We start from the raw sequence: 27,551 nt of genomic DNA on the forward strand, positions 1-27,551 counted from the left end.
GCCAAAAACATGGCGGTTTTTTTTTGTTTTCGAGATTATGCTGTTGTAGTTCGTTTCACAAGAATTTCTGTTGCTCGCATTTTGTGATGAACAAGTGAAAAAAGAGTTAGAAATTCTGTTAACTCTGGAGAGCTTTTAGTTTCTTTAGTCAGTATGAATATTTCAAAATTACTTCGACACATAAAAAATTATAGCGGAGCTCCCGAAGGAGCACGCGAGCGGAGCATTGATAGGCAAGCAAATGGGAATCCATGGAACCGAAAAATTTAGGAGTCACGTAGGTAGGTACGTACGGACGTACGTCCGTACGCACGGATTAGGCCTGGGGACGAGGTTCCCTGGCGGTTCCCGTGGCTAAAGAAAAGTAAGGAAATTACAAACAGCAACTAATGCATAATGCTCGCAGGGCAAGACAAAATATAGAGAACAGGTAATATTACTCAACGACACTACACAGCAAGCACTACACACTTTATTATTCAACTTCTCTATTTTGTTTTTCTTGAGTGTATCGAAACCTCGATGCGCCTTTACGCAAAAAATGTGGTTCTCGTTCGATCGTTACACGGTTAAATTTTAGTTTTAATGGTCTCTGGTCGCTTTTTTCGTAACAATAAAACGAGCACTTGACCTAATCTTCTATCGACAAGCATAATTATGTGGACGTTTCAGTTAGATCTAAACAAAGTTCTCTGATGGTATGAAAACGCGGGAAACTTTGTTGCGCGGTGTTCACTGTGTAGCTGAATGAATCCGCGAGTAAGAGGGGCGACAGAAAACTATTTCTTGCACGATGTCTTCAAAAGTCATCTATATTCCGTGAAATTGTGGAAAACCAAAACGATTTACGAGGAGATCCGAGGTAATTGCGAATGATATTCCTTGTGCAAGTCCAGTTTGCTTGTTTCTGTTGTTTGCCGTTGAATCTACCGCTGTTATCATCAAGAATACAATAACTTTAGCAAATGATAGTGTTAAAACGAAGCTAGCCACTGCATGGATCAAGTCCTCTAAAGTAGAGACAGGACCCTGATGCAAGGTAACAACCTGTAATGAATTGCTGAGCCAAATTTTATCATAGAAAATTACATGTTGTTCTTACTTTCTGAACGAAGTATCTAGATTCGGTCGGCAAGGTTCAGATGTATCCGTAAATACTTTGCCGCTTTCAGTCGCTCTAATACATTTAAGCTTATGCTTACATGTTACCTCATTTTTTTTTTGTTCCCCTGAGTTGGTTTTATTTTGCTATAGATTTATTGATCATCTATTGCCGTTATTTTCTTTGGTCGTGTAAATTCGAATTCTATTCCCTTTCCGTGAGGCCTTGCCGTGATGTTCTGTCAGATGCATGAGAATTAATTTCTATTTCTGTGAGTTTAGTGCGACTTTCAGTGGCAAATTTTCTCGACAGAAGAAATTCATACAATATAAGAGACGACAAAGTAGAAAGCTCGAGTAAAATTAATTTATTTAAACTGAACTTGTTCTGACAATCATGTTTACCCCACCGAGTTGAAGGTGTGAATACAGCTGACTCATATGATTTTTTTTTTTTTGCTTGAGTAAAGCTCACTTTTACACTGAAAACCTTCAGAGATCATTTAGTATACGTTAAAATTCCTTTAAACTGTGTACACGGTAAGAAAAAAAAAATAACCACAGATTTATCTCGGATAAGTTTTAAATTTGCATACGTGAGCAACCCAAGACAAATACAGGCAAGAAAAGTGAGACGGCAATATTTGTCTACGAAATATTCGACGTCTGTTTTGTATAAAGCAAAACGAAACTATTTTCTGTTCTTAGAAAGCAGATAATTAACTTATAATTAATTTTTACGAGGCAGTGAGTTGTAATAATACATGAATTTGTTCATGTTTTACGGAATTTGCGCTATTATACGCAATTCTACAAACCGTTTGGTAAATTCCATACATTTTCTATAAAAATGTAAATGTGCACAGTCTGCACAGAAACAGTTTGTCTGGGGGCCCTGTGATCAAACCGCAAGTGTTTACACGTTTGTTTTTTTCTTAACTTCGTCGAGACCTTTCAGTGTTTTAGCAATTTTGTCGTATTTAGTGTTGAGGGCTTTCACTGATATGCATAGCATCTTCGATCTGTTTACTCAGAGGTTGTATCGCCTTCCGTAGCTTCTCTTCAAGAATGTCTTCCAACTTTTCCGCTGTAAAGTTTGGCATAACGATCAATACATACAAAAAGACAGAATTATCAATAAAGTACGTGATAACATAGAAGTTAACGTTGAAAAACTACAAATTTTTGGACCACGTTCAAAAACGCCGCCATCATGTACACCGACCGCTGACCGTTACACAAGACTTTCCTCTAGAGTGACTTATGCTCTGCCCAAAACCAGAATAAACTACGGAATCTTTAATATCAGATATTAGGGTGCTAAGATCTGGAATGCTATAAGTGTTAACATTAAGGTTCTGTCACTTAAACAATTTAAGAAAAAGTTCAAATCAAGCATTATTGCAAGCTATTAACTGAACTATCTATACCTCTGTAAATTTCAATTCCTTTCTACTGTTAGTTAATCTGTCTACCGTAATGATTCGATTTAGCGCCCTCCTTCAAATAAGCGCCCCCTTCCGAATAAACGCCCCTCTTCGAATGTGTTTTTGTAAATAAGCGCCCCTATTCCAATAAGCGCCCCCATTCTAATTAGCGCCCCCGTTCTCATAAGCACCCCTATTCTAATAAGTGCCCTTATTGTGCATAACTGCCCATACCGAAGTCATTGACGTCAACTAGATAAACTCCTGACCGTTCGCCGTACAGTTCTTGTATATATTTACTGCTAAAATGAACAATTCTTTAAAAAGTAACTGAACTTCAAACAATTTCTAACTGTTTAAGTCTCTGTTATTGTTAGATACATTTGGTTGTTTCTCAAGAAATTAAATAAGCGCCCTGTCCCGAATAAGCGCCCTGTCTCGAATAAGCGCCCTCCCTCGAGGTGCCAAAAGTTAATAAGCGCCCCGGGCGCTAAATCGAATCATTACGGTATACACTTAGTTTACCAGCTTTTTTTCTCTAAACTTTTTAATTTAGCTTAGTTTTTGTCTGCGTGTTTACTGATGTAAACACCAAGGATGGCTGCCCAGTTTCTCATTAGCCAATGGTGGTTATTTCGGGCAGTCATGTACTCATTTTATTTTATATTCTTCCTAGTTTTTTAATTTAATTTAATTTGCTTCAGAAAGTTCTTTCGTCGAAGCGATAAAAGAATTCGATAAACTTCGGTAATTTCTTGACATTCTCTGTCTTTGTTATTCTTTGAACGCACGATTTTGGAGTTAAAATATTAAAAAGTATCTTTGTATCACTGCTACAAATTTCGCTGAAATCTCAGCCTCGTCAGGCATGTTCCGCCATCTTGGATTCCAAGATGGCGGAACATGCCTGACGAGGCGGAGATTTCAGCAAAATTTATAGCAGTGATACAAAGATACTTTTTAATATTTTAACTCCAAAATCGTGCGTTCAAAGAATAACAAAGACAGAGAATTTCAAGAAATTACCGAAGTTTAATTTAATTTAGGGTACAAAAACAGTTGTTGTTGTTGTTATCCTTGGTTTGACGAAATTTTTTTTTTCACAATTTGCATATGTTATTACCAACAATTATTTCGTCTTTTTACGTCTTCTTATATTTTGCGCTTATCATGTGCTTTTCACTTATCATGCGCTTTTAACATGAGCCTCTGGCTCGGATATAGAGGGCAACCTCATCCCGCGCCATGACATTAATAAATTGATTGATTGGTTGATTGATTGATTGATTGATTGATTGATTGATTGATTGATACTCGTGCTTCATGCAATATAGTTGGTAGATCTTGCAGAGATCTTTGATTTATTACTTCATGTACACAGAAAATAGAATTTGGCCAATATAAATTTGAATACAGACTAACAACAATTATCACCATCACATTACCTTCATCGTCATCATCACTCGAGCTCCATTCCTCTGCAAGAAAAAAATAAGAGAGTACTGAAACTGTCAGTTGGTAGACTTTTAAACCGATGTCAAGTGTCAAACATTTCAAACAGTGATTACATTGATGTTTGCAAGACGCTACACTCAAGTCAGTGAAAACTGATTTTTAAAAAAAAAAATTGTATATAAAATCAAGAACAAGAAAGATATTCAATTTTTCTACGTTTTTTTTAATTTAATGAAAAATTACACGCTTTCCACAAATATCTACCGTACAAATGGAAAAAAAACAACAGGAAGTTTATTTTTGTAACAAGCATTTGCAATCCATTTGCAATCCAATATATCTCATAGACGGTTAGTGCTGTTACCAAGTGTAAGAAATGTTTTATTTCTTTTTTACTTTCTTTAAAACTCAAACACATAGATGATCCTTTAAGCTGTCTCATTAACTTTGTGTTTATCTTTGATAACTCTTAGAATTTATTCGTTAAGTTGAATTCCCATCCCACACCCTGTTGCTGTTGCCCCACACCGCCGTTATATTCAGTGGCTCTTTCGTAATAACTAATTAATGACCTGCCTAGAATGAGCATGCGTTTTTCGGGATAAACCCGTGACGAAACTTGGATCATTAAATGAAAACGTGTGCTTTTTCCTTGCGTGCCCGGAAGCTCTTTTTAAAACATTTTTGGTGGTTCTTTGAAGGAGACTTTTCAGGTCGTCCATTTTTCGCTGCCCTGGTGATGATGCTATCGACTCTCTCACACATACACAGGGTATGATATAATAAAGACCCAGCATTTTTTCAAGTTTGGGTGAAAAGGTTATTTGTTTAGGTTTTTTAATGGCTTCCTTCTTTAATGAAAACATACTTGTTACTGGTCAGAAAACTTATTCAATATAAATGGAGTTCCATTTTCCTGTGTCACAATTGTAGCTTATGCCTGTTGTGTTACATTATAAACACACATAAACCCTTCTCTAGGTCCTGTTATTTATTAAACCCACATCAGATCCTTTATATGACATTTACAGTACAGCGGCATTAAACGGAACTAGTGGATCAAATGTGGAGGTCGCATTTCGGATACGTCCACGATTTTGAAGCGGTTTACGGTGAAGAAATCATCGCGCTGTGGCAGAAAATCATTTCTTTTCACACGGGTTTTCGGTTTTTACGCAATTGCAGTAGCGGATCACGGTAATGGGTCTATCCATTTCATGAGTTCGAGTTAAAATATCGAGTTCGAGTTAAAAGATCGAGTCACCGCCGCCTGGTTAGCTCAGTTGGTAGAGCGCCGGACTGCTGTGCGGGAGGTCGTGGGTTCGAACCCCAGACCGGACCAACACTCAGGGTCTTAAAATTACTGAGGAGAATGTGCTGCCTTTGTAATTTCATCTGCAAATGGTTAGACATTCTAGTCTTCTCGGAAAAGGACGATAAACCGTAGGTCCCGTCTCCTGTATCTTCAGTCTTATAACAGGGGACGTTAAAGAACCCACACACTATTCGCAAAGAGTAGGGCACGAAGCTCCCGGTGTTGTGGTCTGGCCTTTACAATTGTGTAGTAAAATAACAGTATGTGTAAAGCGCATTTGAACATATACATATGAAAAATGCGCTATATAAATACATTATCATTATTATCATTATCATTCTTTTGGTCAGCGGTAATGCAGAGCAAACATGTGCTTTCGTCTGCAATCCAAGATGACGGAAAGCCCGCCCGTGCAAAGTTCATCTTCAATTGTAAGAAAATTAACATAACAATACCTTGTCGCTTATTATTTATTTTCTGATATTTAGTCTCGAGAATGGTTTAACTTCTAACACGGCTAATATTCATGTGCGGTGTTTCATTTAGGTCAGCGATATTGGCGAAGAAGAAGCATGTGTTACTCGGTATGTTAAGACCTATATTTTCTGAATAACAAACCATTTTCATGCAGTGCTTTCAGCGGCTATTGCACTGTGTTTCATTGCAATATTTTCGTCTCTCATTATCTAGGACTTACGCCGATGTAGCAAAAATTAAACCGCAGATAGTGGTTTTAATCGATTCATCAGATGACGAGAACCATGACGATCTTGCTGCGCCATTTTCGCAGTACAACACATGTTCAGAGTGCACTCGCACGATACAGTAGGACAACTGGAACAAGGTTTGTGTTGTTTTTCAATTGCGTCATCGTTTGGTTAGTAATAACTCTTCTCTTATTATCCAACTTTTGGCCAAACACAATCTCAAACTATTGGCTGCGTAGAATTACAAGAACAGAAACCATCACACAGCAAGTGCAGCGAAGGAGATGGAGATGGATTGGTCATGTCCTTCGTATGATGCCTACAGACCTACCAAGAGTCGCCCTTAGATGGACCCCCGATGGCCGTAGAAAGGGAGGTCGCCCAAAAGAAACTTGGAGAAGGACAGTGGAAAGAGAAATGAGGGACAACGAATGGACATGGGGCCACCTCGAACGAGCAGCGGCCGACAGTAGCCAATGGCGCTTTTTGGTTGAGGCCTTATGTGTATCTATGCACGAAGAGGAGTAAGTAAGTAAGAAGTAAGTAAGTAAGTAAGTAGAAGAAGTAAGTAAGAAGTAAGTAAGTGCGTAAGTAAGTGAGTGAGTAGTGAGTGAGTGAGTGAGTGAGTGAGTAAGTAAGTAAGTAAGTAAGTAAGTAAGTAAGTAAGTAAGTAAGTAAGTAAGTAAGTAAGTAAGTGAGTGAGTAAGTAAGTAAGTAAGTAAGAAGTAAGTAAGTAAGTAAGTAAGTAAGTAAGAAGAAGAAGAAGAAGAAGAAGAAGTAAGTAAGTAAGTAAGTAAGTAAGTAAGTAAGTAAGTAAGTAAGTAAGTAAGTAAGTAAGTAAGTAAGTAAGTAAGTAAGTAAGTAAGTAAGTACTCTTCCATGAAAAAAGAAAGAGATGTACCTATAGAGAGTTTGAATGGTGGGAAGAAGAGTCCTTTAACCCAGGAACCCCATTGTTACCCAGGAACTACAGTGATAAAAAGGTAAATGTGTAAACTGGTTTTCTCACTATTTTTAAAATGTGCATAGATACAGAACAGAAAGAAACATTTTAAACATATGTGAGTTATAAAACTTCCAAGAAATAACTGATTTGCACAATAGTTGATGATGTGGGTTTAACCACCCTTTACATTTCATGATCAATAGGCACATGTACCTTAAACAGCATGGTAAAACATGGGAAAGTAATGCATGTTACCCTGTATGATCTACAGCTTTAAGATGTCAAGTAGTTTAATGTAGATGGCCAACAAATACTTTTAATATTAAATTACATATTTTTTCCTCACAGCCTCAGTGCATAATTCTTGCCAGTGGTGATGAAGATGATGATGGCCTGATGAAACCAGTAGAGTGGATCAGAAGCGAGGTAAATATTATTTTATTCCATCACCATTATATCATTGTTATATGTATGAAATGTCAACTTTGTGGTGATTGCCATGTTAGTACTAATTTGAATAATTATTATTACCGGTATTATTATTTTTAATGCGACACTAATTTGAATAATTGGTGACAGTGTAAAGGCCAGTAGAAAAAAGCAACCAGAGAAGGAATGCCAATTTTGTGATGTTTCCTGTTGGACTGATGAAAAGCTTCTCAATCACAGCTTCCATGCTCACGAGTCAAAGAGGGCAAAGAATGATAATATGGTAGGTAACTGCCTGTGGTATTGGTATAGTATTTTAACAACAACAACTTTTATTGACCCTCTTGATAAAGATAAAATTTATACATTTTTTAAGCAACAGTCAAATAACCTGTAAAACCTATTTGCTTTTAAATATATAGTAGCAAGAAACTCTTTTTAGGCGCCTATTATATAATACATATTTACATAGATAATTATATTTATTTTTTTTCGTTTATACAATTTTGCGTTCACGCACACATTTTAACGAGCGCTTGCGCTCCTACGTGTCGCGTGGTTAAATAAAGTATTGTTGTTGTTGTTATAACACAAGGTGCCTGGGAAACTGCCTCGTTCTACATGAATCAAATACATTAAGAACGGCCGACTGTAAGGGCCGAGATCTTTCCGTCAGCGACCCATTTGGCGAATCGCTCATATTTTGCCAAAAGATGCCCTTTGGTAAGGCATTTGTAAAAATCATATTTAAAAGTTCCACCGATTTTTTTATTTTTCAGAAAATAACGAAAATTGGAAACGGGGTCAAAGTGCGGTTTTCCTTTCAATCAAAAGCCCAAAATAAGTTGCATACCGTACGCGTAGAGCTGTCACTTCTGTACGTGCAAATTTCTTACCGTCAGTCATCTCCGCCTCTGTACTGAAAGCTACGCAAAAAATGTAGTCAGTTTTCTATAGATTGCCGGGTTTTTCGAAAGGCGATTAGTATTAACCTCAGGATTAAAAGTTGATCGCGGTTTCAATTTCTCTTACATCTTTTTTTTTGCGTATGTTTCGTGGACTTTTAGATTAGTCGACGTCAAACGGAAAACCTCACTCAGAAGTTATTTAATTGAAATTAACACTCACGGTATATAAACCCGGATAAGCTTAGTCGTGCCTTTTTCGACTTTTTTGCTTGTTTACAAGCAAAAGGAAGGAGAATAGCGGTTAAGTTGGGGAATCTCGAACCACATTCTTGTTAACTCTCAAGGGACTATTTTAATTTCTCAAGGGATTACTTTCCTCTGTGGGTGATCAAAGCGCGTGACTTGTAAAGTGTCACTCTATAGTTGTGTTTCAGCACTTCCGTTCTTGTAGAAAAAACGTGACTTGTCAAATTTACAAATGTTATATAACAATTGAAAACGTTAGTAGCCCAAATCTTACGTGACATAACCAATTAAGAATGTGAGGGGTTCAGCGCTCGAAGGCAGCGAAGTTTAAAACGATTAAGAACGCAATTTGTACTGGTACAAGTCTTTAGGCGCTAATATTAATTTAACCTAAAACGATTAACAACGCAAATTTGTACTGGTACAAGTCTTTCACACACTGAAACGTTGCTAATAGTTAACCAAAGAGAACTCATTTCGTGACAATTGATTATTTCTGCTGAGTTGCACAATTTAGAATTGCAACATTCAATGCAGGTGTGAAGTGATATTTACAAGTTTTTTTGTAGCCTGTTGTGAAATTACTTCCGGTGGAAGCAGTAAACACTAAAAGTTTTTGCTTCTGTTCAGAAGTTAATGCATCGCCATTAGAAAAAAAAAAAGGAACTGTTTTACTGGAAATGTAGTCGTTAGAAATGGCATGTGTAGCCGTAAGGTAAAGAATAACGCGAGGAGAAGCGGCTTTTGGTAAGTCTCAACGAAAATTTACTTCTCAATGTGGGGTTAAGATTGCGTGACGAGACAAAAGGTAACTCTGTCTTGCGTAACCTTTATCGGGAACCCTGCATTAAGCTGAGTAGAAATCTTTCTAACTCGAAAGGAAAAAACTATTTCGATTAAAGGCAAGCGTCAAAGTTTACCATTTTTAACCAAGCCAAAGTATATGAGTCGCAAGGCGCCCAGCCGTCGCGACTGACAAATACAGCATTTCCTCCGCGAAAATAAAAAACATAGGCACGCTAAGCGTGCAGGAGTTATTTTTTCAATTTATGGGGTGGCTTGGGGTGAAACTGGGTGATTGTCCTGTTGGGATGGTTTATGCCATGGGTTGAGCTATTTGTGTATGGCGCCCCACGGAGTCACTTTTTTGCACAAAGTTTGCTTGCAAACAAAATAATTTTTACATGCATTTTGATACATCAGAACTGTTTTATTTAATACGGAAATTTTCATCATTTAATTAAAAAACAAAACTAATTCAATTGTCAACATGTCACAAAATGGCACGTTCTTATTCTGTTTAAAGCGGTTATTTTGTTGCTAGCTTTGTAGCACCGTTACGGGTTACTTTTGTTTGTTACGGAATACTTTTGGCTTTTTGCCAAATACTGTAACATGATACCTTTGTTTTTTTTAAAACGAACGTAACACGATACCCTTGTTTTTCTCGAAAAAGCCACGTCTCCATATAGACATTGAACGAAAAGTACTATAATAAACGAAGTAATAAACGAATCAAATAAAAAAAAACCACTCTCTTCGGAAAAGTTCTTTAAAGCGCAGTAGACCTGGAGTATTTGTTTCCTGTCAAAACTGTTCAACAAAGATTTTCGTTCATTCACAACGTAAATTCTATTCAACAAACAAGAACTAATTGAGTTATCAAGTTGTCACGAAATGGCACGCTCTTATTCTGTTTTTGCTATCGATCGTAGTTGCTTTTAACAGTAAAGTTACTTGAACCGGTTCATTAAATGTTTGAACGAAATGTTTTACAGTTGATTTCAGTTTACTTTGGCCGCCCGCTTTGCGAAGTTTGTTGGGAAATTGGAAACTTTGTTATGAAGTTGCCAATTACGGTGCGAGTTTGCGAATCAAATTGCAAACATCGATACAAATTTCCCGACTTCGGCCCGACTGAACTTTCCAAGTTTGGTAGTTGAGGAGAAACAAGACATGTTGCTCGAAAGTCATGGCGATTTCTGAACTCGAAGATTTTAGAATTTGTCAAGGAAAGTAGCTTGAAGTGCAAGACAACGTTTCGCATCAGCGATCACGCAAGTGATTTGCCGATAAATAAATTTCATGCATGTAGAAATTTGGTCAAATTTTAACTTTTTTGTATGAAAACACATATTTAACGATTTCTTTGAGGCATAATCTTACTGTCTTCAATTTCAAGTCTTCTGCGTTTGTAAACCGGATGAAACTGGATGGTTTACCCATATGTAAAATTGATTTTAATCGAAGCCGACGCGACGCGACGCGACGCGACAGGGAAGACTAATTTGTTCGAGACAACATGTTTACGGCTCGCTGAACATAGAAGTTTTTAGTGCAGAATGCACTATTGTGATGGTTTGGTGGGTTGTCGTCTGCTAAACCTCTAACGCGCTAAGGCGCTATGGTTTTAACTTTTAATCACCAATTAATTAATTAATATCAATTAATTAATTATTTCTGTGAAGGGGGTAGGGGGTGGGGAGCACCTGACCGTACCCCCAGGTAAAACCTGGAGCATATATACGTTACTTTTATATGAAGATCTCAAAGGTATATATTTTTTTCAGTAAACCCTTTGCTCTCCTTGTGGTACTACTCTTTCTAGGGCAACGTAATTTGCGCCAAACGCATGCGCAGAGTTTATTTACGTTATTTTTGGAACTCTCATGAACATCGCTTGTATTGCGTGTTTGCGGTAGGATTCCTGCAGACTCCGTGACACCAGAGTGAAAACCGCAAATTAATTAAATTAGATTTTGAGACTTTCACAGCGCTTTCGTAATTAGGTATGAAAAAACTTGCACCGGGATTTTCGGCGTAAACTGCTGATAACCAGGAAACAAATATCCTAGCTGTATTGCGTTTTAAAAAACCTTTCGAAAAAAGATGTCTTTTGATCAGTTTTGTTCTTTACTTTTTGAGAATCGTCTTTCGTGCAGTTTAAACCGTAACTTAATTAAATTAAACAAATGCCATCGATGCCACCGTAAAACAAACAAAGAACAAAAATACAAAAGTATCATGTTACAGCATTTTCAAGGAAAACAAAAGTATCTTGTTTCAAACGAAGTGTCGTGTTACGGTTACAAAGATTAGCGCAACGAATACCCGGGAAGGAATACAAGTAGTCTGCGAACAGGCTTTTCTGAGGCTTTCCGAAAGTAAAATAAAGCAAATAAACACGAACATCAAACATCATACTTTCAACTGTCGGCTCCATCGCATTCTGCACTGTCCTTTGAGTCTCTGAGTTTATTTTTATGACATTTGTTTCCAACAGTTTAGCGTAGCAAAGCCCTTTTTGATAACATAACTACAGAAGGATTTAATAAATTCGGGCCGAAGTTGGGAACTTTGTATCGAAGCTCACAATTTGATTCGCAAACTACGAATACGTTTCAAATCCATGATAATTCACAACTCACCAATTAATCTTTCAACGAAAACGAACTGCGACAGGCTGCGACACATAACTTCGTCAGATTACTTCGCCTTTATAAACTGCAATTTGATTGGCTCTGATAGTACCTGAAATCTGATTGGTGTGACAAACAAACATACCTGACCCACTGACCCATCCACTGACTGGGCGGGCCGCATCAGGGGGGAATGGCCTCGGTCTTGCCTCCCCCTGGGTGCGGCTTTGCTTGTTCCGGCAAACAATAAAGATGACTTTGATATATATGTATGGTTGTCGTTTTTATAGTGCTTAGGATTATGTGAGGCATTGGATACTGTCCAATGGCAGTATAATACGTAGCATCCGTTAGTGACACATTAACTATGCCCTGATCATGTGCGCTAGTTTTGTATTCCGCAATATCACTTTTAGTTCGCCTTAGACTTGAGAACTCGTCTTTGTCTTTTACCCACCCTTTCCCACCCGCGGGCCGCATCAGGGGGGAATGGCCTCGGTCTTGCCTCCCCCTGGGTGCGGCTTTGCTTGTTCCGGCAAACAATAAAGATGACTTTGATATATATGTATGGTTGTCGTTTTTATAGTGCTTAGGATTATAAACTGCAATTTGATTGGCTCTGATAGTACCTGAAATCTGATTGATGTGTCAAACAAACATACCTGACCCACTGACCCATCCACTGACTGATTCACGGGACATCGCGGTGACTACGTATCAAGAAATGCTCTATTGTTGTGTTTCAACTTTTCGGATTAAGCTGAAAACAATAGGCCTTTTGTTCATGGTAGCCCAAAGGGAATTTCAACGAAGTCATGCCAAAATCTTCGCGACTGATCGGAAAATTTTCGGCACAACAAATAAGCTACACTGGGGGGGTAGGCAGCGGATTTTTTCTCTCCTCAAACTAATTGTCACCGGTGTACCCTCAGGAAAAATTGACCTCCGCTGGACCGCGCGGTAACAAGTGAAAAGGCGGGAAAGCTTAGTTCTTGCGCGTATAAATCTTCCAAAAAAAATTGGACATAGTCATAAAAGCAGGTAAAAGGAATCCTGTTCAAAACCTTTTTTCTAGTTTTTGCTGGAGCGTCCGAAATCTTTTGAGTAAAATGAATTTGGAGACCGAGGCCTTTTCGTAAGCGTGGTTTTGATCGGAGCGCGCGCAGTGTCACGAGCCGTTCTGATGTTATGATTGTTTTTCAAAATAGCTCTTGAAGAGCTATTTTGAAAAAATAACTCAAAAATGCTTGAACTGAAAGACGTTTGAATTCTTCCATGATATGTTCGAACAACAATGCCCAGGATAAACCTTCTACTCATACTAACTTCATGCAAAAAAGTCGATATCTCGAAGAGATCTTTGATTATTTTTTATTTGAAGGGGGGGGGGGGGACAAATTAAAATCGACATTTTTAAAACTCAGCATTGACCCTCAACGGGATAGGAAACTAATTTAAGACTTTGAGCCGCCAAATCTCCATCTCTGTACACTCATCTTACCCTAAAAAAACATTTAAAGAGTTTCTCTCTGCATTTACATTTACTTTTAACAAAAAAAATTTGCTTTGACAATAGAAGAGTTTTGGCTTTGTCATTGCTTCATACTGATGCCAACAGCTCTGAGAGATTTTGCTCGTTGAAGCCAAGAAAGTATTACTAAACAACATCAACTTGATTTGAAAAAACCTAAACCTAATTTGCATTTACTTTCTACACACTAATTTACATATGTGATTTATAACAGCGTTTAAATACAACGTTTGAATCTTCCTACAGTCAAGTCAGTAAAAATAGATGTGATCATTTACATTAAGTTGATAAAAACTGAAGTGTATATTTAACAAACTGAAAGTATTTTTTTCCATTTCTTTTTAGTCTTTTTAGCGTATTTAAGAGGGCGTCTTTCTTATAAACACCCACTCAATTTCGCGTAAAAAATAATTTTGCCTGAAACTCTGTCAACTGAAAGACTTTACTGAGGTAAGAACTAAAACAGATTTGGCTTGATTTGAAATGATATTCTGGCCGCGTTAGGAGCCATAAAATATTTTCCCTTGTCAGCCCCCGTCACAACGTCTCGAAAATTGAAAAATAGGCACTTTTCGTAATACTGTAAAATATTTATTTCGCATCATCTAGCCGCAAATTTTATATCAACTTGCTCATAAACCTTTCTAGTATTCCAAGAAAGTCACAATTTGCCTCTCAATTCTCCTGAAAAGGCAAAATGGAGCGTAATATGACCACTACTAACCACCTTCGAGCGAAGGCTGTAAATTGGCTTCGATTTAGAGGCTATTTTTTAAATTTTGGGACCAACCTAATACTTCTAGCCTATACAGCCGACTAGAGTAGTCGTTTATCTGCAAATATGTGCAAAATCCCATGTACGTTTTCAATATTTCAAAAGTTGTGACCGTTTTTATCAGCACATGTACCAGCATTTTCGATTTTTTCGCCTATATTGAAATCGAACTCTCTCGAGCAGATTTTGACACACATGCAGCCTACCTGCTTCTCATCTCGATTTACGTCCAACGTTAGACGGTTAACAATCCCCAGAATGCTAAATCCCATAATAACTCCAGCAAATTGGTAGGTATTGCCTTCAAAACTTGAGCACCACGGCATCTATCGAGTCCCTTGTTGGCGAGCGAAAGCCTGAATCCAAGGCTACATTTCGCACTAAATAGCCCATTGAACACCATTTCAGAGCCGTTTTTCTTCAAGAATCAGTCAAAAGACACTCCGAGACTGGTATTCAGAGAACATAGCCGCGATTTGAGGTCTGAATTCCGAAGAAACATCACCATTTACAGCGTACACCTCGACAATATCGATACTGTGTGATGCTGCTTCCGCAGAGGTCCGCATAAATGGGGAGACCGCTGATCGCTTGTGCCAACAAGGCAATGTCACTATATTTTTTTAAAACAAAATTTGGAAAGCATGCGCAATTTCGAGTTTTAAAGAAATCAGTCCTATAAATAAATATATTTTAAAAGCGAAGCCTCGAGCCAAATGGCCCATACTGTCACAGCTTATCCCGGTTTCGATAGCATTAAGCGGCTAAGAATATTTCTACTCCCTTCTAGATGGAATGCTAGTCCATCGCAGTCCCCCCCCCCCCCCCCCCGAATTATTTCGCCGGTAACCATTTATACACCCGGGTGGGTAGAGGCGCTATGAGAGAAAATTGACTTGCTAGAGAACACCATACAGCAACCCTGGCCAGGGATCGAACCGCGGACAGTTCGATCTGGAGTCCGGCAGACTGTAAGATATAGCATTTTGAATTTCGGAGTTCACTCCACACAAGACCTAAGATGGCCGAAAGAAGGCTGTCACGTTTTCTTAAAAAAAATCCTCATCTAACCATTTTTAATACTCTGGACACTTGAGCGTTGAGGTTTTGCGGGAAGTGTTTATTTGAATGTTTACTTTTTCGTGAGGGTGATCGGATTTGTAGCAGAATTTAATGCCAGATCACATGTCTGTGCTCTTCAAATTTGCGTGAAACAATTTGACGGATAACTAGAGTACAGAATAATGAACAGATCTGAGACAAGTAACGGTAGTTTATATAGCAGTTTTCTACAACCTGTAATATTCTTTTTTTACTCAATAGTTTTGGTTTTATTTTTGGCGGCGTGACAGTAAAAACCACTTATAGGATGTGGTGTTACAGGTATTCTTAGCCTGCCTGCCTTTTGATGAGAGGGATGAGAGGACTTAACGTAATAAAAGCACAGCTATGTCAAGGCATGGAGCCAAGACTACTCAACGACTGTCTGTTACTCTTACGGGATGTTTAATATGGTTTAGTCAGAAACACATTCACATTCACGAATCATATCCGTTCCCTTGTCTATCAGAAGTTGCTTTTTTTCTTTTGATTTTACAGGAATCTCAAAGTGGCTACCGATGGCTTTCAGCATGACCACATCGAATTTTTGAAGCGTGTTGCTGTGGTAACGCTCATAGAAGTCATACGCGTCGTAGCAGATGGGATGCGAGACGTTGATTTCTCTATTAACCTCGTCTACCAGAACTTGTCTGTCGGAATTTTCCTGGAGGCATTGTACATCGTCCTCGTCATCGGGCGACATTCCGACCACACCCTGATCCTTGCGACGCTTTGCTGCTAGTCGGGAGAAAAACCTCTGGATTTGGCTCTTCGTCAGCCACTCTGTTCTTGTAAACATACGTTCATTGTCTTCATTTTTGGCATTTCGCATGTCTACTGCAAGTTGGGAGGGGGGGGTGGGGGGGGGTGAGACATTTGCCCAAAAAAATTCTCGCAAGTTGCATGCCCAAATTTTTACGAAACAGTCGAGAAGAAACGAGGGTAATACGATGCACTAACATAGGCTTTCAAATGAAGTGAAAAATTCCTATATAAGAATCTATCATATGAGCTCATACAGCACGTTAAAAGAAATAGCTGTCTCTACCATTTCGACGGCCGAAGATATCAACAATACAATCCATGTCTTTGTTGACTCCAGAGTTGGAACACGCCCATTAAATGCTAATAAGTGCGATGGCAAGTAATAATTTAGGCCAAGTAAAAAAACAAATGTTTCTCGTCCCTATTTCTATAAAAAAAAAAAGAGAGCGGCCGGGAGCATTTTTTTTATTTTTTAATTATTTATTATTTTGTTGCATTCCATACCTGTGTTGTTCGAATATGTGAATATTGATGTATTAGTAGTAAACTTGATTTAAGTGTCAATCGTTCTAGCGCTTTAAACACCTATTGGTGACACTAATGTTTTTTCCTCCATCGTCAAATTCTCCAGGCCAGAAGCGAACTTCCAAAATAAATCCTGCAAGGTAATTGACCTATCCAGTACAAACCTAGCGTAACAAGGATTTAAAGTTTTGGGCCTTAGTTTGTATTAAACGCAGACAAAAGCCATGTCTTACTCCGTACAAAGTGAAAGTAAACATAAAAAAAGAGAGGCGGCCCCAAAAAATGAAGCAAGCGGGTATCGAGAAACACTTGTTTTTTTTTTTTTGTTTTGTTTTTTGTTTCAATTGGCCTTACTGACACGTTGTCGCCCCATCAGATGCTGCGGAGGTAAGTTTTCAATCTGCGCAACGCACTGAATGATCGTTCTGCAGAACACGATGTAGCAGGTATCACTCACGGATATGAACAACGTAAGGAAACTCTGAAAACTTATCAAATAGATCATTCTCTTGCATTTCTGAAACAGACATGTAGCCTAATCCGCGCACACGACGAAAACTCGCGCACATTTTCTGCTCGGCTTCCAGAATGTCTCCGTCGATTTTATAAAATTTAGTAACGCAGAGAAGCTTTCTATATCAGGTGTTTAACTGTGACAAATATTTGCAGTACAGTGCCCAACAGTAAAAAAATTACAAATATGTATATCAACAAACGATCCCCTTAAAATAGAAAATATCCATCTCTTCGAAAAAAAAACTTCTTTGAAAATAAACTGGCTTTGCCCAAATTTCTCTTGCTGCCCAAAAAATCTGAGCTGCCCAAAATTTGAGGGGGCTGCAGCCCCCCCCCCCCCCCTGCTCCCCCGGCCTGTACGCCTATGGGGAAGGGTCCGCCTTACGCCCAGTTCTTTCTCCTAGTGTAAACCGTGCCGTAAGGTATTCTCTAACCTTCTGCGAAATTCTAACGTTGCTCCTCGGTTTGCTTAGGGCCCATCCTGTTTGTATAGGATTGATTTCTTTAAAACTCGAAATTGCGCATGCTTTCCAAATTTTGATTTAAATAGTGACATTGCCTTGACACAAGCGATCAGCGGTCTCCCCATTTATGCGGACCTCTGCGGAAGCAGCATCACACAGTATCGATATTGTCGAGATGTACGCTGTAAATGGTGATGTTTCTTCGGAATTCAGACCTCAAATCGCGGCTATGTTCTCTGATTACCAGTCTCGGAGTGTCTTTTGTCTGATTCTTGAAGAAAAACGGCTCTGAAACGGTGTTAAATGTACTATTTAGTGCGAAATGTAGCCTTGGATTCAGGCTTTCGCTCGCTAACAAGGGACTCGATAGATGCCGTGGTGCTCAAGTTTTGAAGGCAATACCTACCAATTTGCTGGAGTTATTATGGGATTTAGCAATTTTGGGATTGTTAACCATCTAACGTTGGACATAAACCGAGATGAGAAGCAGGTAGGCTGCATGTGTGTCAAAATCTGCTCGAGAGAGTTCGATTTCAATATAGGCGAAAAAATCGAAAATGCTGGTACATGTGCTGATAAAAACGGTCACAACTTTTGAAATATTGAAAACGTACATGGGATTTTGCACATATTTGCAGATAAACGACTACTCTAGTCGGCTGTATAGGCTAGAAGTATTAGGTTGGTCCCAAAATTTAAAAAATAGCCTCTAAATCGAAGCCAATTTACAGCCTTCGCTCGAAGGTGATTAGTAGTGGTCATATTACGCTCCATTTTGCCTTTTCAGGAGAATTGAGAGGCAAATTGTGACTTTCTTGGAATACTAGAAAGGTTTATGAGCAAGTTGATATAAAATTTGCGGCTAGATGATGCGAAATAAATATTTTACAGTGTTACGAAAAGTGCCTATTTTTCAATTTTCGAGACGTTGTGACGGGGGCTGACAAGGGAAAATATTTTATGGCTTCTAACGCGGCCAGAATATCATTTCAAATCAAACCAAATCTGTTTTAGTTCTTACCTCGGTAAAGTCTTTCAGTTGACAGAGTTTCAGGCAAAATTATTTTTACGCGAAATTGAGTGGGTGTTTATAAGAAAGACGCCCTCTTAATTTCTTCTTCGATAAAACATTCGATAAAGCTGCAAGGCTCAGGTATTGACTTCCTATTATGATGCCATGACGGGAGGCGCGGGATCCTTGAACCAAAACTTGGAATAGGACACAAGACCTCCTTTACTCGAGCAGCAAGTTCATACGAGAAGTTTACTATTTAATATAATTGTCGACAGTTCCGATCCGCTTGTAAATTAGCCGTGGAAATAACCATAATTTGTTGCGTTTCATTGTGTGGCATGAATACATAGAATAGATATTTTTTAATGAGTTTGCGTTCGTGTCATTGTACGTTTTACAGCATGTTATGAACAAGATAGAACGAAGGAAGCAGCGAACTTTTGCAAACCTAAAGGCCCGACATTAACTTGTAGCTTTATCAGGTATACATATCGATGATTGCCATCATTTTACCTTGAAATTTCCAATGTTCCTCTGAAAGAGAAAAAATGAAATTACAATTAGCATAATCATGTTGTTGATGAAAATTTCAGTCTGCTCTCGCTGTAATGCTATTTAGTATATACCACACAAGTGAATAGTGCTTTTCGCGCGCGCTGATTGGTTAACTCGGATGTAATTAGCAAAGTACCGTTCACCTCCGAGCAGCTAAAGAGAAAAAAACTACCTGCACGTGTCGCTTTGTTTTGGTCCGCTAGTTATTCAACTTTATACTAAAACAATTAGTCACCTCCGTGTCGATGAATGTGGTGGATATTTACCGGGCCGCGATACCCACGACTGTTCACCTGCACTTTGGTAAATAATTTCTAATTAGATAGGCCAGACATTTCAATAAATAAAAAAATAACAGTAAAAGCCCTCTAAGAGGACATGTGGTTACGTCTCTGTAGTAAATAAGAACGACAATGATGCGAGAGGAGTTGTATGTTTAGGTTTATTGGAGAGTACTTTATTGGTACTTAATTCCAGGTGCTAAATTTCGCAATTTTGACGAGACAGTATTTACTGGTGTTTTATTTTCGTGATTTGGACAAAAAATACGTTACAAACATTGAAAATATGTCAAAAAACGTTAAAAAATACGTTTTGCGGGTCTTCATTTCGGTTAACCTTTAATGCACTCAAGTAAGCCTGTTTACTGTTATCAGCTCTTTTAATTTGTATGAGAAACACAAACTTAAGTTAAAATTAAAGGGTGTTTGATTGAAGTGAACTGATGGCCTAGCGGTTAGCGTAGTTGCTCCTGCTGCGTGCGAGTCCGGGTTCAAATCCACCGCCTTCCTTTTTTTGTCTGTGTAACATTTTCTTTTTTCTTATTTTCGTAGTTTGGGTTAAGTTTCGTCTGTGTCAGATTGCGAATTTCTCCCTTGACAAACGACGCGGAAACGAAGACTTAAAGACCTCGATGTCCACTTGTTTCTGCCGTTGAGCATTCTCCAGATTCATTTCCTTCAATTCTAGACTTCAAAAAAAAGTCTTTTAATCGTTAACGGACAAAAAAAACATTACCTCGAAAGAGCCTACAACAGACGCCATTCTCTTTGTTTGGTCAACCATGAGTGAGTGTAAAAGGACATGGGAAAACGAGCCTGCATTGTCGTATACGTTCTGACAACGTGGTAAAAAAAAAAATTCGCGTACTGCGTGGTACTTGTAAGACTAAAAAATAAAAATAAGGTTCTTTCTAAATGAGTATTAAGTCCCTTTCGAAAAAAAATTAATCTTCCATATGTTTCGGGCTCAGTACTTCTTCTTCTTCCACTAAAGAAGAGTTCTGACAACGTAACGGTCAGCAGTTATCCCCATGAAAAATCTTACGGACTTGCTAACAGACCCTCTAGCATAGTACGGTTACTGACGTAATCACAAAAAGAAGGACAACAAGGTTATTAGTCGTTACTTTTCCTAGATTTGTGAACCAAAGTATGTGAATGGTCTTCTTGGAAAGATCGATGATTTGCCTGATTCTCAAAAGGACCGCGGTCGCTCGCCCTCACTCCCTGGAGCGTGCGACCTTAAGCTTGGGATCTGGACCGTCTGAAACTGTCCTGAGAATTTGGCTGATAATTTGCTGGATTTTTATTTATACCTCCCATTATACATGGATCTCTACTTAAATTTATGTCACGAGTAAGGAGATTCTGCACTCAAAACCCTACAGTTTTGCTGCATTTCTTGTTAGACATACAGGAGAGAAAATTTACGGCATTTTCATTGAAACTTGAATTCTGGAGTTTGGTTTAAAATGTTAACTACATGAAATGTGAAATGTGATACTGATGAAAATAAACTTAAAGTATTGCTTTAGAGCTGATGTGTAGCTATCTAGCAGGGACAACCAAAGATCTGTATTGTAAGAAAACATCCGGAGCCGTTATGGCCACCTGAGTAATAAACACAGTTTTAAAACAGATTTGTTCTACCTGCTTATAATTTTACATCGGTTTCTCACTCCCAAGAGAAAACAGCGCTATTTTTTTTCAAGGTCCCTGTCAAACATCCCCGGCCGGCAAACGTAAAACACATATTTCCTTATACAACTCACACAAATTGCTTACGTGGGCGTGGCTAACTAGCCAGGCCGGGTTGTTCGAAAGCCGATTAATACTAACCTCAGGATTAAGAGTTGATCGGTGTTTGAATTTCTTTTGTATAAAAGTATTTTTATTGCTCATGTTTCGTGGAGGTTTAGATTAGTCGACGTCAAACGGAAAACCTCACTGAAAAGTTTTTAAACTGAAATTAACATTCACGCTATATAACCCAGATTAGCTTTGTCGTGCTTTAAACAGCCCGGTCCAGTACATTGGCCTTAAAGGAAGGGAGGACGGGAAGTGGGGGGGGGGGGGAGGGGGGGGGTCAGGACCAAGTCCACATTTTCAGAGGCTCAACATTTACCCTCAACGGGATAGGAAACTAATTAAAGTCGTTGAACCATCAAATCTCGATGTCTGTACACTCTTCTTACCTAAAAAGCATTTAAACAGTATCTCTCTGCATTTACATTCACTTTTACCATAATGTTGCTTTGACAATAGAAGATTTTTGACTATATCAGTACGTAGACTTTCATACTGATGCCAACAGCGTTTAAACAAAAAACGTTTGAAACATCCTCACTCAAGTAATAGGTGTCATCATTTACATTAAGTTGAAATAAATTGTTTAATTTAACAAACTGAACGTATATTTTCACTTCTTTTTCAGGAGGATTATGAGGGGTCACAAGAACAAATGGCGTATATTATTTTATCTTCGCCAAAGTTTTGACATTCGATTAAGCTGCAAAGCTTAGGTATTGAGCTGCTTATGATGCCCTGACAGGAGGCGGGAACCCTGAACTGAAGATTGGAATGACGATGAAAGACGTCCTTTCTTCGAGCTAAATGTCGAAGCAGCCAGTCGACATTTTCGCTTGTTAAACTGGGCACGGAAATACGTATTTATGCCACGCACGAATTGCGTGGCATAAATACGTATACATAGAAACTCTTTTAAAAATTTTGTAGTGAGCTTGCAACCGCAATGTACGTTTCTCAGCATTCCTTTTTTTGGAGGGGGGGGGACTCTAGAATAGAAGAAACAAAAGATCAGAAAGACTTTTTAAAGCCAAATTTTAACCTACCTTTACGCAATGACCAGGACATTGTGCTTGGTCTGGGGTCCTGTGAATATTCTCAGTGCTTCCCTAAAATAAAAAATTGTATTACAATTAGCATACGTAAAATTTTTATGGACTGTTTTAAGTTACAGCCACAAATGGTCATTACGAATTAGGTTGTGTAAATCCTATTTTTTAAAACATTTTGTAGAATTGTGAAAAACTGCGTTACTCTGATTATTCTGTTAACCTCTATGTATCTGTTTTCACAAAATAATAGATATTTGCTACCCGCCATGTTTGGCTGTTTTGACAACTCAAAGACAAACCTTATTTCACTATACGTTTCGTATCAAACATAATCACAATAAAACTGAGATAATACCCTATCACTGAATGGCGAAAAAAAAATTCGATTTACTTTTCTCCGACTTCATGACGAGCTTAGCCCTCAAAAAAAATTCTGTCCAGGAGGTCTTTTAATCTTGTACATAACTTGTCACCGCATGCCAGGAAATGTGAAATGAAACCGGTCCTAGTTATGTGTACGTGATCTGTTTCTTGTGTCACGCAGTTTCTGCTTTCGCGGTTTTGAAACGTGCCTGTGAATCTTCTTTAAGAATATTATTTGCTAAATTGTCGATATCGGCATCGTTTGCGACCTTAAATCGATGATAAACGTTTCATAAGTTTTCCGGGCAACACGGTCAAGTTTGAGTCGGCGTTTTGGTGTTTTTGTATCAGCTATACGACATTGGATATCCGACGGACAGCCGAAAGTATAAGTGGACTGTGGTAAGTTACAAATGTAAAAGCGAGTCAACGAAAATAATATCGGTAAAAGCGAGATCAACAGTAATTTTTGCCGCGAGCAAGTTGAATGTATGAAGATTGGGGCTTTCAAGGAGTCGATTGTTGTAGTCTTCACGACATGAATTGAGTAGCATTGTTACCCATTTTAAAAGTGTTTTTATTGCATTTTTGTGACATGTTCCTCGCTACACTGCAAAACTCGTATGGGTGAATGCGAAACAGGAAAGCCATGCAAGATTGTGCAAGGGTTTCGTCTAATAAACGAAAAGGGATTCGACATTTTCGTCTAATGGTTACTGTTGCCGGGTTAATTTATTCTGGCGGGAAATACGAGGTAACGCAATTCGCAAGCAGCGCGGCTCGCCGCCGTTCATCCAAGATAGAAGCAAGACAAACACCGCAGCACAATGGTAAGTTGTATTTTTTTATTTGTGGAATATAAACTTGAGCTTGGGTTTTCAGTTTCACTACGGTCGCTTATGTCAAGCGCTGTAATAATAATCAGCTTGCGGTGCTTAAAACCTGGCTAATCGCGCGCTGACTTATTTCGCTCTACTAACCTCGCGCTAATTTTTTCTGTCTTACTTTGGTGGTGAGTTCTTTACTGAGCTCTTGTTATCTGTGGGCAGAATATTAACTTCGCGCTAAATTATTCTGCCTTACTTGGGTAGTGAGCTGAGTTCTTTACTGAGCTCTTGTTATCTGTGGGCAGAATATAACCTCGCGCTAAATTATTCTGTCTTACTGGGGTAGTGAGCTGAGTTCTTTACTGAGCTCTTGTTATCTGTGGGCAGAATATTAACCTCGCGCTAAATTATTCTGTCTTACTGGGGTAGTGAGTTCTTTACTGAACTCTTGTTATCTGTGGGCAGAATATAACCTCGCGCTAAATTATTCTGTCTTACTGGGGTAGTGAGCTGAGTTCTTTACTGAGCTCTTGTTATCTGTAGGCAGAATATTAACCTCACGCTAATTTTTTCTTTCTTGCTTCGTTGGTTAGTTCAATATTTATCTTGTGTTATTTTTTTCAATCCGCGATTGAAATTTTATTGAGCTGTTTTAAGACATGAACATCAAAACCCAAATCCGGCTAATATCTGCTTTTTCTTTCTCCACAGAGAAGCCGCGGCTATTATGACTGACACCTCACTGTACATTGCGGCAGTTCAACGTGCGAACTACGATCTTATGTTACCGATCTTAATCCCCTTAATGGAGAAATATTCTCCACTAAGGGGATTGAGATCTAATTTGCATAATTTTTTTTTGAGGACTAAGCTCGTCATGTAACTGGTTTTGAATACAAACGGTTATAAAATAGATTATAACCTGGTTTATGACGTTAACAAAAAGGATTATAGCAATGAATTTCTTTGCTGTCTTTGTTGTCAATGTACGAGAACTATATTCGCATTACTTTAAAGAGAAATACATCGAAATTTATAGCAATTACTAACCTTTGCATGAATTTACAATTCGGTACAACACGCCTAAATGATCCAATATGTGAATATATTACTTCCAATTCCCTTGGCGGGAACTTTTTATAGGTGACTTATAATATTCCACAACTTTGTGGTTTTTAACCCTTAAAATACCACGCTTCTGGGATTTTTTCAGCCGTTTCTGGGCTTAGGCAATCTTTTGAATTTTTATGATGGCATATAAGAAGCTTAAGTAATTAATATGTGCTGTTTCAAAACACTGAGGGCTCAAACTTTTATTGTGACGTCAGTATTCAGCCGTCGCTTCTTTGATAAGCGAGCACAAGGGCTCGAATCTGGCAAAATTTTCGTTTATAAGTGTTTTTCCGAGTCATTTTCCACTGCAGAAGCCCCCAGGCTGGCATCATTAAGCTAGAATGGTGGGTAGAGGCAAACTTCTGAAAGGAACCAGAGGTGAGAGATGATTTGACGATGATTGGAACGCCAAAAACATTTGTATCGGAACATGGCAGTCCATGAATGAAATTGTCTCTCTGGCCGTTCTGTGGATGGATTTCGAGACCTGCCAAGGCAATTTGGACAACTTTTGACTTCCAAAGAATGCAGTCGGTGCAGTATTTTGCCGGTAGGATTGGGTGGCTCGACACTTATAAAAAACCTATGAAATAGAGGTAGGTGGACTTGCATTTCGCCGACAAGGCAGTTTTACCCAGGCATTCCTATCGGTCACCAATAAGGAAATTGCAGGTTTGCAAGCATTGCTCTAATCGAATGGTTATTGCTCAGTCTGCTGAAAGATTGATGAGAATTTTTCTTGGTGAACAGAAAGAAATAGGCTTGAAGTTTGCTGCAAATGTACACTTTTGGATTCGGAATTACTTTTTCATTAAAAAAAATTGGAGGCAAAGAGGTATGTTTTTTGTTGTTGTTCTATGGAGTAAAAACGGGCATTTTCGGATTTGCTGCAGAAAAAACAGCCAAATATAACGGAAATCTAGAGCTGTAGTCAGTTAGTTGGCTTTAAAAACTATGAAAATAATCACTTTGCCAGAACAAGGGATGATTACTATCATGTGCCCAGATATGCGAAGGCTGCAGATTTTTTAATCACTGCTGGTATTTTCTACGCAAATATGCGTTGTTGGTAGTTTAAGGGTTAACACCCCTCACCTTTAATTTCTTTTCTTACCGTTCACTTGAATTTGATGACTACGAGCCAAAACCTCTCACTGTACCTTGATAAACGTTACTTCTTTTCAGACCTCAAAGCACAAATAGACAAAAAGATTTAATTAGAACCGTATATCTAAAATTAAAGAAGGCAGAAAGGAATACAGAAAGTTATAGTTTGCACATATCCGTTGCAATGTCTTCTCATTGATAAACTTTTAAAACACAAGCGTTTTGGTGGAAACACCAATGAAATGAGTTTTGCACTTTTCAAAACATTTCACTCTTTTGCCTTTTGATTTTTTTTGGTTTGAAGTTTATTCACAGAATTTCAAATTACGTTAGGCTATTTTATTTCCAAACTGATGATGATATACATTATAAACATATATTTAGAAAGCTAATAAAATTCTATTCCTACAGTTTCGCGATATTCGTATAACAAGGTATACAATTAAAGGATGCAAAATAAAGGTACTGTTTTTCAAATTCACCGAAAGTTGAGATCTTTTGAAAATTACATTGCTACAATTTTATGTGCTCCAATTGATTTTGTTAATATTTCCAATGTCACGCTAGGAAAATTCATCAAATCTCCGCCGAAACAACATTCTTTCTCCGCAAGGTAAACGGATTTCGTCTTCAGTAGAATAACGGTTACGTCTCAACCTTTATACATGCTCAAATGTTATCAAATTAGACAAAACAAGACTCGTAAAGGTTTTGAGTAACCATTTATAGTTTTTATGTTAATTTTTTATCTATTTTCATATGTTCACCCTTCATGACATAATGGAAGGCAAGTCGTATATTTTAAGCGTAGTTTTGTACATGAAAAACCTGTCATAGCTCTTTAATGAGGTTTGAAACAGAAATTTTAACAGGTTACAGCCATGTTTTGCCTATTTATGCTAATCTCAACAGCTTAAAATTATGTTTTGCCTGCATATGCTAATATGTAAAAGCTAAAAGCTAGCATTTCTAAGAAAATGATGCAATAAAAGCCAAAGGTCAAGGGAAAAAAACCCTAAATTCACTGCAGCGCATTTGATTTGCATGTCAACAAATTCAGCCAAAACAATGTATAATATTCAAGTGTTACTCGCAATCTATAACGTTTAACGACTTGGATGTAAAGAAATACAAATAATATGTGTCCTGGCTTGTCGAATTTACGGCGTGTGGGCACTTAAATAACTCCAAGAAGTTGGTTCATCCACTCGCGTAAATGTGTTCTCAAATAAACCTAATGTTGCGCAATATCAGAATTGCAATCAAAATGTTGACGTCGCTTATTATGATTTATATGATCAAAACAAAATCCAAAATTACAATTTGTATTCAATAAGCTTTCAGAAAATATATACTTTTTTGGGGTTACCATTGGTGGTTTGCACACTATTTCACTTAGAACGCAAACGCCAATTTCCCTTCCGTGATACTTACTCTATTACAGCTTCCGCTCAAAATTAAATCCTCGGTGGCTAAATACAAAATAAACAAAAAAATAACATACCGAAATTCAGTGCTTCTTACAGCTCACAGACTTGACTTAGAGTGACTTGACAGATCTGCAAAGCAAAGACGTTTTTAAAGTGAGTAAAATTCTGACCTGCATGAATGGCATATCAAAGTCAGAGTCGACCATCGACATGAAGCAGAAATCAAAGAGCCTTGTGAAACGCAGGCACTTTAAAATTTCAACTAACATGCTTCAATCGCCATATACTGTCTGTCCAGTCTGTCTGTTACGGTTGCAATAATCTCAAGTCGTCGGTTTCCTGAATTTTCAATTACACAGAGGTATTCTCGTA

General features: G+C 38.2%; 2 long non-coding RNA genes across 2 annotated transcripts; one reads left to right on the top strand and one right to left on the bottom strand.

Annotated features, from left to right (window-relative positions):
- Positions 1–5,668: 5,668 nt before the first annotated feature.
- Positions 5,669–6,139, top strand: LOC144639602 (uncharacterized). Its single transcript, XR_013568185.1, has 3 exons — positions 5,669–5,729; positions 5,845–5,882; positions 5,989–6,139. It is a non-coding gene; the product is annotated as an uncharacterized LOC144639602 (long non-coding RNA).
- Positions 6,140–19,000: 12,861 nt separating this feature from the next.
- On the bottom strand, positions 19,001–26,904 carry LOC144639596 (uncharacterized). The gene is made up of 3 exons (XR_013568181.1): positions 25,757–26,904; positions 22,334–22,396; positions 19,001–19,179 (listed from the first exon to the last, which is right to left on the bottom strand). It is a non-coding gene; the product is annotated as an uncharacterized LOC144639596 (long non-coding RNA).
- Positions 26,905–27,551: the final 647 nt, after the last annotated feature.

The sequence above is a fragment of the Oculina patagonica genome, unplaced genomic scaffold (genome assembly GCF_052425735.1).
Source record: "Oculina patagonica isolate OP01 unplaced genomic scaffold, crgOcupat unplaced11, whole genome shotgun sequence".
Classification (NCBI taxonomy): Eukaryota; Metazoa; Cnidaria; class Anthozoa; order Scleractinia; family Oculinidae; genus Oculina; species Oculina patagonica.